The sequence below is a fragment of the Beta vulgaris genome, chromosome 5, assembly GCF_026745355.1.
Source record: "Beta vulgaris subsp. vulgaris cultivar EL10 chromosome 5, EL10.2, whole genome shotgun sequence".
NCBI classification, from domain to species: Eukaryota; Viridiplantae; Streptophyta; class Magnoliopsida; order Caryophyllales; family Amaranthaceae; genus Beta; species Beta vulgaris.
In genome coordinates, this window is record NC_079206.1 from 28538190 (window position 1) to 28552220 (window position 14031).

Genomic DNA, 14031 nt, shown 5'->3' on the forward strand with positions numbered 1-14031 from the left:
AAAGTCTGCCACAAAATCTGCCAAAGCTTGTGACTTGATAGCGGTTCTTGGATGAACCTGGATGTCGTACGCGCTGAGTGCTATTGCCCACTTGCTCATGCGTCCTGTCAATTCTAGGTGTCGCAAGACAGACTTGATAGGATAATTAGTCATAACGATAACAGTATACAGCTACGACTATGGCTAAAATGAGCTTCTCTAATGAAGAATACCTGGTCTCCGCGTCTAGCAAAGACTTACTGACATAGTAGATTGGTAGCTGCTGGCTTTCCCCTTCCCGCGTCAGGACAGCGCTGACGGACACATTGCTTACCGCGAGATAGAGCTGCAACGTCTCTCCGATATTTGGCTTCGACAGCAATGGCGGTGACACTAAGTAGTTCTTAAGTTTCTGCAGCGCGTCTTCGTGTTGTCGCGACCACTCGAATCCCTTATTCTTTCTTAGGACCTCATAAAATAGGTGGCATTTTTCAGACGACCGGTATATGAAACGATTCAACGCAGCTACATGACCGGTCAACTTTTGCACCTCCTTGACGCTTCGTGGAGATTGAATATTCATGATGGCCTTTATTTGATCCGGGCTGGCTTCAATTCCTCGTTGCGCAACGACGTACCCTAAGAACTTTCCTGCAGACACTCCAAATGTGCACTTAGTAGGATTTAATTTCATGCCATACCTTCGTAGGACGTCAAAAGCCTCCGACAGATGTTGGATGTGATCTTCTGCTCGCTTGGATTTGACGAGCATATCGTCTATGTATACTTCCATGGTGTCGTCCAGTTGATCTTTAAACATTTGGTTAACCAGTCCCTGATATGTGGCACCTGCATTTTTCAAACCAAAAGGCATAACCTTATAACAATATATACCTTTATCAGTAATAAACGCGGTCTTTTCCTGGTTGTCCGGATGCATCAATATTTGGTTGTACCCGAAATACGCGTCCATGAACGTTAAAAGCTCGTGACCTGTCATCGCGTTAACCATTGCATCTATATGAGGGAGAGGGAATGGATCCTTGGGACATGCTTTGTTCAAATCTGTGAAGTCGATGCAGACTCTCCACTTCCTGTTCTTTTTGCTGACCACCACGACATTGGCTAACCAATCTGGATACTTTACCTCGCGGATCTTTCCGGTATCGATCAGCTTTTGAACCTCGTCATTGATGACTTGATTCCTTTCAGGCGCGAATTTGCGTCTTTTCTGCTGAACAGGCTTGTGAGCAGGGTCAACGTTGAGCTTATGCGTAATGACGTCAGGACTGATTCCTGTCATATCTTCATGGGACCAAGCAAAACAATCTTGGTTAGTTTTCAAAAAATCAACTAATTGACCTCGTATTTCTTGCGACAACGTCGCTCCGATTCGAACAACACGATCAGGGATGGATGGATCGAGCATCACTTCATCCACGCCCAGTTCGCTGGGCGCGTCGGGCGCTGACCCATCCTTTAATTGCTAGATAGACTCTTTTGGGGGTTTAAGCGACTAACTATAGCATTCTCTTGCAGATTTCTGCTCGCCCTTTATTTCTTGGACGCCCCACTTGGTGGGAAACTTCAGCGATTGATGATAAGTTGAGGGGACGGCCTTCATCTTGTGTATACATGGAGTGCCGAGAATGATGTTATACGCTGACGGGCAGTCCACAACGTTGAATCTGATTGGCAGGTTGACGCCTTTGGCTAGCGTTGGTAGTGTGATCTCTCCGACAGTATGTTGAGCCTCTCCACTGAACCCTAACAAAAAAGTAGATTTTTTAGTAATATTTTTATCGCACAAACCCATACCTTCGAGGGCGTTTTTGAATATGATGTTAGCTGAGCTACCCCCATCGACTAACACTCGCTTCAACAAGCAATTGGACAGTCAGGGATATGACTAATCCATCGTGATGCTCCATGTCGCAGACGTCGCCGTCGTCAAAGGTTATTGACATTGCTTCAAGCTTGCGTTCTTTAGCTGACCTGCAAGATTTAAAAACGGCGGACGAGGGGGTACTCTCTCTTGCTAGCCTTTTGGCTGCGGAATACGTTAGTCCACATACATCAGACCCACCAGAAATAACGTTGATTACCTTTACGTGCGTGGGCGACGTAGGAGGGTCGGACTGCGGGGTATTCCTAACGAAGGACACTTTACCTTTATCGTTCATGAGGTCTTTAAGATGCCCCTTATTAAGCATGAATGCAACCTCTCATCGGAGCGCAATGCACTCCTCCGTCTTATGGCCATGGTCATGATGGAACTTACACCACTTTGTTTGCTCTTTTTGCGCTTCCGGTTGGTCGCTCTTTTTTAGCCAACGAACCGGTGCTCCGATTTTGGATAAAGCATTCACGACGCCTCCGATATCGACGGAAAATCCGTAGGAGTCTAGATCGGGGAAGGTCGGCGAGTCCGTTCTTGCGTCGTTACCTGCATTTTCGACAAAGTCAGTAACATTGTTTACCTGGTTTGAACGGCTATAAGGGTGGCTTCGCCAATTGTTCTTCTTGGGGACGAAAGCCTTCCAGTCAGCAGGGGTCTCCGGTGCACGTTGGGTGGATATGGTGTTGAGGATGGCATCGTCTTCCTCCAATCTCATCTGTGCTAACGCTCGCGACTTGACTTCCTCGAACGTCTGGCACGGGTACTTCGTCAAACGGTTGTATAGCTTTGATCGCAATATTAATCCTTTCCTGAAACATTCAATAGCAGTCTTAGTATCAAGATATTTAATGCTAATCATTTCTTTGTTAAAGCGATTATAATAATCGCGAACAAATTCGTTAGGTCCTTGAACGACGCCATATAGGTCGCTCGTCTGCTTTTCTAGGCTACGACTGCCTTCGAACTTCTCATAGAACTTATTGACTAGGGTGCAAAAATTACCAATGCTTCCTGGCCTGAGAAATCCGATCCACTTGAGAGCGGGACCGGTGAGCGTGGCTCCAAAAGACTTGCACATGCAGGCCTCTACCAAATGCCAAGGAATTGACGACATCCGCTACTTATATTGCGCGACATGCTCGCTTGGATCGGTTGAACCATCATAACTAGCAGCTAGGGTAGGCAGGTTGAGCTTCTTGGGAAGCATAGCCCTAGAGATCCTATCAACGAAAGGCGATTCTGCATATCCGTCGGGATGCTCCACGATGCCTGGCGTTGGGGCTCCAGGGAGCTGGGACATGAGCTTCATCAAGCGCTTATTTTTCTTTTCGATTTGGGCCATGCACTTTGTCATAAGATTCGCTTCTCCTTCGCCTTGGTCGTTCTCTTCATTGTTCAAGGGCTCTTCATCCTCGGGCTCTTTGTCGTTTTCAGGCTCCTCACCATCTGACTCAGAAAGATTCCCCATCAAAGGGATGTCGTTCAGATTAGCACGACGTCGGACCTTCGAAGCTTTGGACGATGCTAACTCTTCTTGCAATTTCTGGATCCTCTCCTGCGATGTCGTAAAGTCGGTAGCTAGCCGCTCATTAGCTTGCTTCATTTCGAGCATTTCTGCTCTCATCTGTTCGTATTGTCTCTGCATTTCCTCGAGGTTAGGTGTTTCTCCCATTTGATGGATTTTGAACAGTAGATGGTCTGGTTATGTGATAGGCTAAAGTCGTATCACCAAATCAAAAATAACCTAAGGTCCACTAACTAGTAGTCAGGGAAGTCAGGATCGAATCCACAGGGAGAAGTTATAATATCGTATCTGAACTCTAATATTACACTAACGAAATCAGATGAATGGTTGTGTTACTAAACTAAACAGATAGCAGAATTAAATATGAAGGTGTAAATATATTAATAAAGCACTAGAATCATGGATCCCTATGCATACAATTCGGGAAATCAAGGATAAATAATAACCACCTAGTAAGTCAACTGTCTAGGGCACATGTAATTTCTCTCGAACATTACCTCCCTCAAAGATCACCCAGCCGCTCTCGCATAGTCAAGGGTCACTTTGCCTAATAATTGAAAGCCTATACGGTATCTCTCCTCTCGAAGTAGATTCAGTATTACAACAATAGAAATATAAATCAGGCCTAACTTATAATCCTAGCATGAAGAATCAATCAAAGGAAACAGTTGAAATACAAGATAATCAAACTAATCTATCAATCCCTCATTGCATACATAGATCTCCACAATTCTAGATATAGAACTACTCACTCATAATCATGAAAACAATAACAAGAATCATATAAAAACTCATACTTTGAAATATGGCAAATAACTAAGAAAATAATATAATTAACAATGGAAGAAATAACAAAGAAATAATGAAGAAAGATTACCGAATTATATTGAACTATGAATAAGCCAAAGGTTTGATCTTGAACTGAAATCACAAAGCACTAAATTAAGGTTCTTGAAACACTCTTTAGAGAAAACTAATAATAAAAACTAGATAGGAGCTAATAATTCTGGTTTTTCTATTTATACAAGCCATAAAACAATAGCCAAAAGTCTCGAAAGAAGGGTCCGTATTCATTAAAAAACCACGTCTCGTCAGTCGCCCGATCGGGCCAAAGATGCCCGATGGCATCGGGCTCCAAAGCGAAGGAAAAAACCAAAAACCAGCAGTCACCCGATGAGATCGGGCTGATTCGCCCGATGGCATCGGGCGGTCTGATAACATGGCAGGCAAAAGTAGCTGGCATGGGCGCCCGACGTCGGGCCAGGTCACCCGATCGGGCGAAACACCGAAATACGACTGGGCGTTAAACGCCCGATCGGGCCCGCAGCAGAACCATAAAAGTTGTCTCTTCGCCCGATCGGGCTGGGCCGCCCGATCCTGTCGGGCCGGTCAGCATAAGCTTCGTTTCTTGTTCGTCCTTTGGTCAAAGTCCTGGAAAGCATCCTCGGGATCTAGAAAATCAGCGTCCAACCTCTCTAATCCAGTGCGCAATCATATAAGGTAGGTAATAGCTACCTAAAACCTACAATCCAATACAAAACAACAAACCACAACTAGATGGAGAGAGTTAGTACTAAATGGCTCCTAAGAGCACCATAACCATAACTTTTAGCACATGAATAGGGGAGAAAACTCTATATAAAATCATAATATCAAACTCCCCCAAGCTAAACCTTTGCTTGTCCCTAAGCAAAGCACAACATGAATATGAATAGAATTTGCTTCACCCCTCAAAGTACGAAACTCAAACATTTTGACCTCAATAACCTTCAAGCAAGCAAAGTTCAAGTTCAGTTGAATCAGATCACTTTTGACTACCAATCACTTAAGCAAATTATCTGAAATAGCAGCCATACATAACTTGCATATCTTGAAAAGGGACTCACCAGTGTGTCACTCCTCTCAATTTTTGTGGCGAGTATAAAGTGTGCCCGAACGCTCACCAACCCAACCATAATATCCCTCCCCTCTCACACTCTCATGTGTTTGGAAAAGGTAAAATATCGCTCATCCTACTCAAGTCGACTCGAATAATAAACTTAAACTTCAACTTTGGCACATTGACTCTGTATCATTCCAATAAACATTCAAACAAGTGCTCAAAAGGTCTTTCTGAGGGTTTTAATGGGGCTAGGGTAAAGATATGGGGATTATTTGGGGAATGTGGTGGAAAAGCCCAGAAAAGGGGAGCAATCAACACTAGTAGAACTAGGTGTGGTAAAAACAACTTCCATGGTCTCAATCACATAATAATGACCAACTTTAGATTTTTCGAACCAACCAACAATTGTCTCCTTGATAGTTTTCACCAAAATGTATTGTTCTGATTTTTACTTTTTTTTTCTTTTGATGACTCGTGAGTTCTTGATTCTTTTCATGTGTTATTTTCTATTTTTTCTTTGTTTTCTTTTCTCTTATTCACTTCACCTCATGTCAACATAAACATATTATTTCCAATCAACCCGAAAATCAACCACACAACATAGTTCTAACCTAACGAATGCTCCCCCAAGCTAGGCTTGGGACAATAAACATTGAAAAGGCTCAAGGCATGTAATGTGGCTTGATATAGATCCAAAAACTCATTAGGCTCAGCGGGGCTAGGAGGGAAATGATTCTTTTTTAGAAAATTTTGAGGCCAAAAATCAAACAATTGAACGCCTCTATCACAGCACAATGTCGAAAGTCATCAGAAATCAACGAGTACAATGCCAAAGTCAAGATAAGAATGATATGAGGAACTAAAACACAAGGATAATTCGGACGTAAATATGCATCCGAAGGCTTGAATGAATCCTTACAATGTAACCAGTTCAAGCATGCAGTTAAAGTATGTTTTATCATCAAAATCTACTCAAGACCAAGGCAATCAAAGATCACATCACAACATCCCAATCACGAATGCCCGACTATCCAGTATAATGAGTTAAATCATTTTCAAGGCAAAGTTTGGGGCACAGGGAAGCAATTAGACTATTCATGTTCAACTCGTATTTTTGGTATTTTTTCAACAATATTTCATTTTTTTTTGTTGTTTTTGTTTTTATGAAAAGAAAAAGTTAACTAATTAACTAACTTAACTAGCCTAAGAACACAATAGAACTAACCTACCGAAAAAGCAATAATAGTGAGAGTGATACTTACAAAAGGCCTCCCCCAAGCTGAACGTGGCAATGACCTCATTGCAACAAGAGGAAGGAGAGACATGGATATCAGTCATCCATGTGCACATCCTCACTAGCCTCATCTCCATCCACCTCACCGCCGGGCTGACTGTAGCTCGGGTTCCAAGTATACCAAGAGGGATGTGCATCATGCTCAGCAATGCGATGCAAGCGGCAGTTCTCGTCATACATCGAATACAAAGCCAGGTGCTGATCATTGGCTAATGTATCGACCCGCTGACTAAGATTTTGTAGAAGGACGCCATTGGCATCAACCTGCTGGCTGATGCCCTGGATGACCGTTGTGTTGGCTGCAATGCCAGTATCCATACGCTAAAGCAGGGTCATCATCTCCTGAAAATCAAAGGAAGGAGGAGCAGTAGAATATGGGGGAGGGGGAGCATCAGAAGATGAGGGGATATCCTCAACATGCATGGGGAAGACGGTAGTAGGTACGCTCAGGAATCTGGGGACGAGGGGTAGGAAAGTCAGAACCGGCAATGGGAAGGTGATAGTGAGGTTGGCCAGGTTTGATTTTGGCCAAAGGGTTGGGCAGTTGAATGGAAGGCATTCCGTTAATTTGCCACTGGTATGTATCCCCACCCCGGTCCAACCAATGAAGGTGAGTTAAATAGGCATAATCCAATAGGGTAGGTCCTAAGGCCGGCTGATAACGAGTCTCGTCAAAGTCGGGAATGGCCCTAGCAAAAAGAGTGACTAGCCCCCCGTTCACGATGGGCCGAGAGGAAAACGTCCCATCGGCGCGCCTCTTAGGGTATGTGGTGGCAATACGCTCCATTTGGAGCGCAACATGGTGAGGGATGTTGTAGTGGAAGCGGCGGAGAGTGCCCCGATACATGTTGCTACCTATCAGATAGAGCTCATCCCCTCGAATGAGTTGCCCTTCAACCCTCCCAAACAAGGTTTTTGACATGAAACGAATCCAAATTTTAAAGATGGTTGGTGTATGTACCTAGCATGACAATGTTGCAAGGTAAAATCAGTTTTGTCCCCTGTTATGACATAGTAAATGTCCCTGTGATGATAGTCAGGGGGGTGCGCAATCTCCCCCCGGTTGAGGACACGGAGTATGCGAGCAAACTCTGGGAGGGTGAGGGTGAAGTTCCTATTTAAGAGCCTATAGGAAACATGCGAAATTGGTCCTGAGCGAGGGTGGGTCACTTTCAAGCTACTGTAGAATTCATACACAAGCACTGGATATGTGTTGACATGAACAGGATAAGGGGATTCCATACCAATTATTTTTATAAAATCTCTAAATTCATTATTAATTCCCAATTTATCCAAAAATTCAATATCAAGGAACGTTGTAGGACTTACCTCGCTCCCCTTGAGGCGCTGAAGTCGTTCTCTTTGTTCCTCCGTGGAGAAGATGACGTCCGGGAAGGTCTCATCTCGGGGAATTTTCGGTGGTGGTGGTGGTGGTTGTGAGCCCGTTGTAGATTTTCATCGCCTTGTGAACATGGTTCTTGGATGTACAAAAAGATGAAGCTTCAACTTACTCTCTAATGGGGAAAGAGAGGGGAAAACTAGTATCACTCAAATTCTCACTTTAATGGTGGAAAAGATGAAGAAGGAGATGAAGGGGAGAGATAGAGTGGGAGAAAAGTGAAGAAAGTAGGGTGAGAGATGAGTAGAAAGTGATAGGAGAGAAAAATTGGTAAGAATTTGAAGGTTTGAGGGAGGATCTTTAATGGTAGAAAGGGGGGTTTGGGGAAGAAGATGAGAGACTTTGGGGGTTAGGGTTTGGAGGAGAGAGAAAATGTCAGAAGAAGTGAGTGAAAAGAAGGGGAAAAACCCCTTTAATCTCGCCAGCCGGACCCCGAGCCCGATTGGGCGTCCATGCCCGGTCTCATCGGGCGAGTTTTTTTTTTTTAAACCTTATGAAATCCGTTGCGCGCCCGATCGGGCAGCCTCGCCCGACGCCATCGTGCGTTTGTCAAATTTTCGCCAAAAGAGATTTGGTTGCGGGCCCGATCGGGTGTCCACGCCCGATCGGGCGATATTTTTTTTTTGTCATCCAGTTCTGGTTGCGGGCCCGATCGGGCGTAGTCACCCGATCCCATCGGGCGCTTGTTTGTTTCATCAATTTTATTTTTCCGTTGCGCGCCCGATCGGGCCTCCTCGCCCGATGGCCTCGGGCTATGCCAAGTAAACAATGGCTCGTATTTTTGAGTGAACGTTTCCAGTTGGTAAGCACTCCTGCACACATGTAACCTGAAGAGGAATATCAGTACCCTCTCACTCTCTCACCAAACTACAAAAATTAGCAAAATAAAAATCTAGAAACAAAACTACGAAAGAAAAGGAAAGAAATCGGGTTGCCTCCCGATTAGCGCTGGTTTATAAAGGTCCCGCACGACCATAATGCTTCATCCCTCAAACAGAAGGGGATGGGGGTTGAAGGTATAACTCCTCCACAGATCCAACAGGGATTCCGGTATAGTACAACTTCAGACGTTGTCCATTAACTTTGAACTTCTCACCTGTTGCATTCATCACCTCAATAGAACCAAACTTGTTAGTGTTAGTGACAGAAAAAGGACCAGACCACCTAGACTTCAGCTTACCAGGAAAAAGCTTTAGTCTAGAGTTGTACAATAAAACCTTGTCACCAATATTGAACTCCCTTCTCAGAATTTTCTTATCATGCCATCTCTTAGTGCGCTCTTTGTAGAGACGCGAACTATCATAAGCATTTAGTCTAAGTTCATCAAGCTCATTGATTGCAATAAACGCTTTTCTCCTGCTAATTTAGCATCAAGGTTCAACTCTTTAACCGCCCAAAAAGCCTTATACTCTAGTTCGACAGGTAGGTGGCATGCTTTTCCATAGACTAGTCGATAAGGGGTGGTACCAATAGGGGTCTTAAAAGCAGTTCTATAAGCCCATAAGGTGTCATCTAACTTATCACTCCAATCTTTTCTCGATTTAGCTACCACTTTCTCCAAAATAGACTTTATTTACGGTTAGACACTTCTACTTGCCCACTTGTCTGAGGTGGTATGCTAGGCCAGTCCTATGGTAGACACCATACTTCTTGAGTAGGGCTTCAAAGGTTCTTTTGTGAATGTGGGATTCCCCATCACTAATGACAACTCTTGGTACCCCAAACCGTGGAAAGATAATCTTTTTGAACATTTTCATGACAACCTTAGAGTCATTGGTCGGTGATGCAATAGCTTCTACCCACTTAGAGACATAGTCAACAGCAACAAGTATGAAATTGTTGCCTGAGGAAGAGGGAAAAGGACCCATAAAATCAATACCCCACACATCAAATAGTTCAACTTCTAGGATGGGGTTTGGGGCATCTCATGTCTACGGGAAATATTTCCTGTTCGTTGGCATGCATCACAAGACTTAACAAAAATACTAGCATCATGAAAAAGTGTTGGCCAATAAAAACCAGATTGAAGTACCTTTGCTACTGTTTTGGAGGCCCAGCATGGCCTCCACATGGAAGGGAGTGAGAGTGCTTCAGAATGTCATGCACCTCCCACTCTGGGATACATCGCCTATAGATGTGTCAGCACAGAGCTTGTAAAGCAAGGGTCATCCCAAAAATTGTTTGGCATCATGGAGAAATTTCTTTCTCTGCTGGTAGCTCAGCTCTGGAGGGGTTTGTCCACTCACACAAAAGTTGGCGAAGTCCGCATACCACGGGGTAACAGAAGTGACTGCCAGGAGCTTATCATCAGGAAAGGAGTCGTCAATGGGTAGACCTTCTTCCATATCTTCATACTGCAATCGGGAAAAGTGGTCAGCCACTACATTTTCTGCACCCTTTTTATCTCTGATCTCCAAGTCGAATTCTTGGAGCAGCAAAATCCACCGAATGAGTCGAGGCTTGGCCTCCTTTTTGGCGAGGAGGTACTTCAATGCAGCATGATCAGTGTAGACAATGACTTTAGACCCAAGCAGATAGGTCCTGAACTTGTCCAAGGCATAGACCACAGCTAGCAGCTCTTTCTCTGGTGGCATAATTGACTTGAGCTTCATCGAGTGTCTTGCTAGCATAGTAGATGGCATGGAGGATGTTGTCTTTTCTCTGACCAAGGACAGCTCCCACAGCATAATCACTGGCATCACACATAATCTCAAATGGGAGGGTCCAATCTGGAGATCGGATGATAGGAGCAGTAATCAGAGCTTGCTTGATCCTGTTAAAAGACACTAGACACTCATCAGTAAACAGGAACGGGGCATCCTTGAGGAGCAACTGAGTAAGTGGTTTAGCAATTTTAGAGAAGTCCTTGATAAAGCGGCGATAAAATCCCGCATGACCAAGAAAACCTCTAACACCCTTAACATTCACAGGAGGGGTAATTGCTCAATCACTTGAATTTTTGCTTTGTCCACCTGGATGCCTCGTTCAGAAATAATATGACCAAGTACCACTCCTTCAGTAACCATGAAGTGGCACTTCTCCCAGTTCAAGACAAGGTGGACATCCTCACATCTTTTCAGTACTTTAGTCAAATTCAGCAAACATGCATCAAAATCAATGCCATACACACTAAAGTCATCCATAAATACTTCCATGATGGACTCAATAAATTCAGAAAATATGGCCATCATACAACGTTGGAAAGTAGCAGGGGCATTACATAGGCCAAAGGGCATCCTTCTATGCAAAGGTACCATAAGGACATGTAAAGGTGGTCTTCTCCTGGTCATCTGGGTGGATAGGGATTTGGAAGAAACCAGAATAGCCATCTAGATATAGAAATGAGAATGACAAGCTAGACGTTCCAACATCTGATCAATGAAGGGAAGGGGAAAATGGTCTTTCTTAGTGGCAACATTTAATTAATCAATGCACATACGCCACCCAGTAACTACTCTTGTAGCAATTAATTCATTTTTCTCATTTTTAACTACAGTAGTACCGCCCTTTTTAGGAACCACTTGAACTGGACTCACCCACTTAGAATCAGAAATAGGATAGATAATCCCAGCATCAAGCAATTTCATAACCTTTTTTTTGACAACTTCCTGCATATTCGGGTTCAAACGACGCTGACCTTGTATACTAGGACGATGATCATCCTCAAGATGAATTTTATGCATGCAAAAGTCAGGGCTTATGCCTTTCAAATCATCAATATTATATCCAATGCCTTTTTATGTTGTCGCAAAACAGACAAAAGTTGAGACATTTGACCATCATTTAATGCAGCACTAACAATCACAGGGCAATTTTCAGAATCATCCAGAAAAGCATATCGCAGAGAAGGGGGAAGGGGTTTCAGTTCAGGTTTCTTTACCTCTACCGGTGGAGTAGCACATACTAACCGTTCATCCTCATGAGTGGTAATACCATCAAGCTCGACACAGGTAAAAGCTGCTTCCCAAGCATCCACTTCAGTAGTCCGGATAATATCATCACCTGTGGAAAGGTAAAACAAAGCAAAGCCTCCAGTGGATCCCGCAAAGGGATTGAGGCATGTCATCATTAACCAGCACATCAATGACATCTATTCTGTAACAGGCTTCCTCTAGCATGGGACTTTTCAAAGCATTGGTCAAACTAAAAGTTACCTTATCATCCCCCACAGTCAAAGTTAATTTCCCATTTTTACATCTATGACAGCTCCAGCAGTATGAAGGAATGGTCTCCCTAAAATGATTGGGATTTGAGTATCCTCTTCCATGTCAACACAACAAAATCCACAGGAATGTAAAATTTACCTACCCTCACAGGAACGTCCTCTAAGATACCTAGGGGGTATTTAACAGAACGGTCAGCCATTTGAAGAGTAATGTTGGTACATTTTAAATCTCCCATGTCAAGCTTTTTACAAACAGTCAAGGGCATGACACTAACACTAGCACCTAAATCACATAAGGCTTTGTCAATAAATATGGTGCCAATATTACAAGGGATGGAGAAACTCCCCGGATCTTTCAATTTAGGAGGGATTGATTTTGCAAAAGAGCACTACATTCTTCAGTAAAGGCAACAGTTTCTACTGCATTAAAGGCTCTTTTCCTAGTCAAAATTTCCTTCAAAAATTTAGCATATGCAGGTACTTGAGTAATGAGTTCAGTAAATGGAACAGTTACCTGAAGATTTTTCACTACCTCCATAAACTTACCAAGTTGGTGATCCAGCTTATTCTTTGATAGACGAGTGGGAATGGAACCTTTATCGCAGGAGTGGTGGAGGAATTTTTTCAGGTACTTCTGCTTCTCTGCATTGTGTTGGTGGTAGCCTCAGGAGCTGACGAAGTTTCAGTGATCTGCATTTTTTTCTGGCTCAACCGGACCATCCTTAGGCATTGGGGGACCATCATAATGTGTTCCACTCCTAAGAGTGATGGCATTGGCAGTGTCCCTTGGTTGCATTGATTGTGAAGGTAAGGCCCCAGGTGGCCTACTAGCAGAAGAACTAGCCAACTGAGCTAGTTGAGTCTCCAACATCTTGTTATGCGTGCCCAAATTTTCCAGTTGAGCTTTTGTGTCAGCTTGAAAAGCATTGAACCCTTCTGCATCTGGAACATCATATTCTTCAACTCTGTCATGGCTGGGTCAGCAGAGGAGCAGGCTGTGGAGGTGCTTGATTTCTCTGAAAACCAGGTGGAGCTTGTTGTGAAGGTTGGTATTGTTGACCCTGTTGTTGAGGTGGATATGGTTGTTGAGGTTGAGGGTTCAACACATTAGTACTCCTATATGAGAGGTTGGATGTGTCTTAACCCAGGATTTAGGTGTTGGAATAGGGTTGAACTGGTTCCTAGGTTGTGACTGGAAAGCATTGACGGCCTCACAGTTATTTCCAAGCGCAGGACACTCTTGAGAGTTGTGCCCAGACATTCCACAAGCATCACATAGGTGAACATTATAGTTAGAAGCACTAGCCATCGCATTAACACTCATGTGGGGGGAATCATTACCTAACTTCAGGAGATCAATTTCTGAGTTAGAGTAGCTAGTTGCCCAGACAGTAGGAAATGGCTTCAACATCATGTTTACCCCCTTTTTCAAAGAGGAACGAATGGTAGAGGCTTGATTAGATGCTAGCTTCTCCAAAAGTTCATACCCTTCCTCAATTGCTTTATCCATGAAGAACCCACCAGATGCTCCATCAATTACCCGTCGTGTATCTGCATCAACTCTAGTGTAGAAAATCTGACACAAGTACCACTGGTCCAACCCATGATGAGGACATAGACGCTGCAGATCCTTGAACCGCTCCCAAGCTTCATATAGAGATTCACCAGGATCTTGGGTGAAAGTAACTATATCATGTCTCATATCTGCATTTTTTGGTAAGGGTACCACTTGATAGAAAAATCTTGGAAAGTTCTGGCCAGGTGGTGATGGTGGAAGGCAGCTTATATACCAGAACAAAGCTTTATCGCGCAGAGAGAAACCAAATAGAGGAGTTTCATCTCATCAGGAGTAACACCAGCTTGCTTCTGAGTAGCACAACACTGTAA

At 43.7% G+C, this 14031-nt stretch overlaps 1 non-coding gene across 1 annotated transcript; it reads left to right on the plus strand.

Annotated features, from left to right (window-relative positions):
* The first annotated feature begins 13742 nt into the window (after positions 1-13742).
* On the plus strand, positions 13743-13849 carry LOC125498148 (small nucleolar RNA R71). Its single transcript, XR_007274914.2, has one exon. It is a non-coding gene; the product is annotated as a small nucleolar RNA R71 (small nucleolar RNA).
* Positions 13850-14031: the final 182 nt, after the last annotated feature.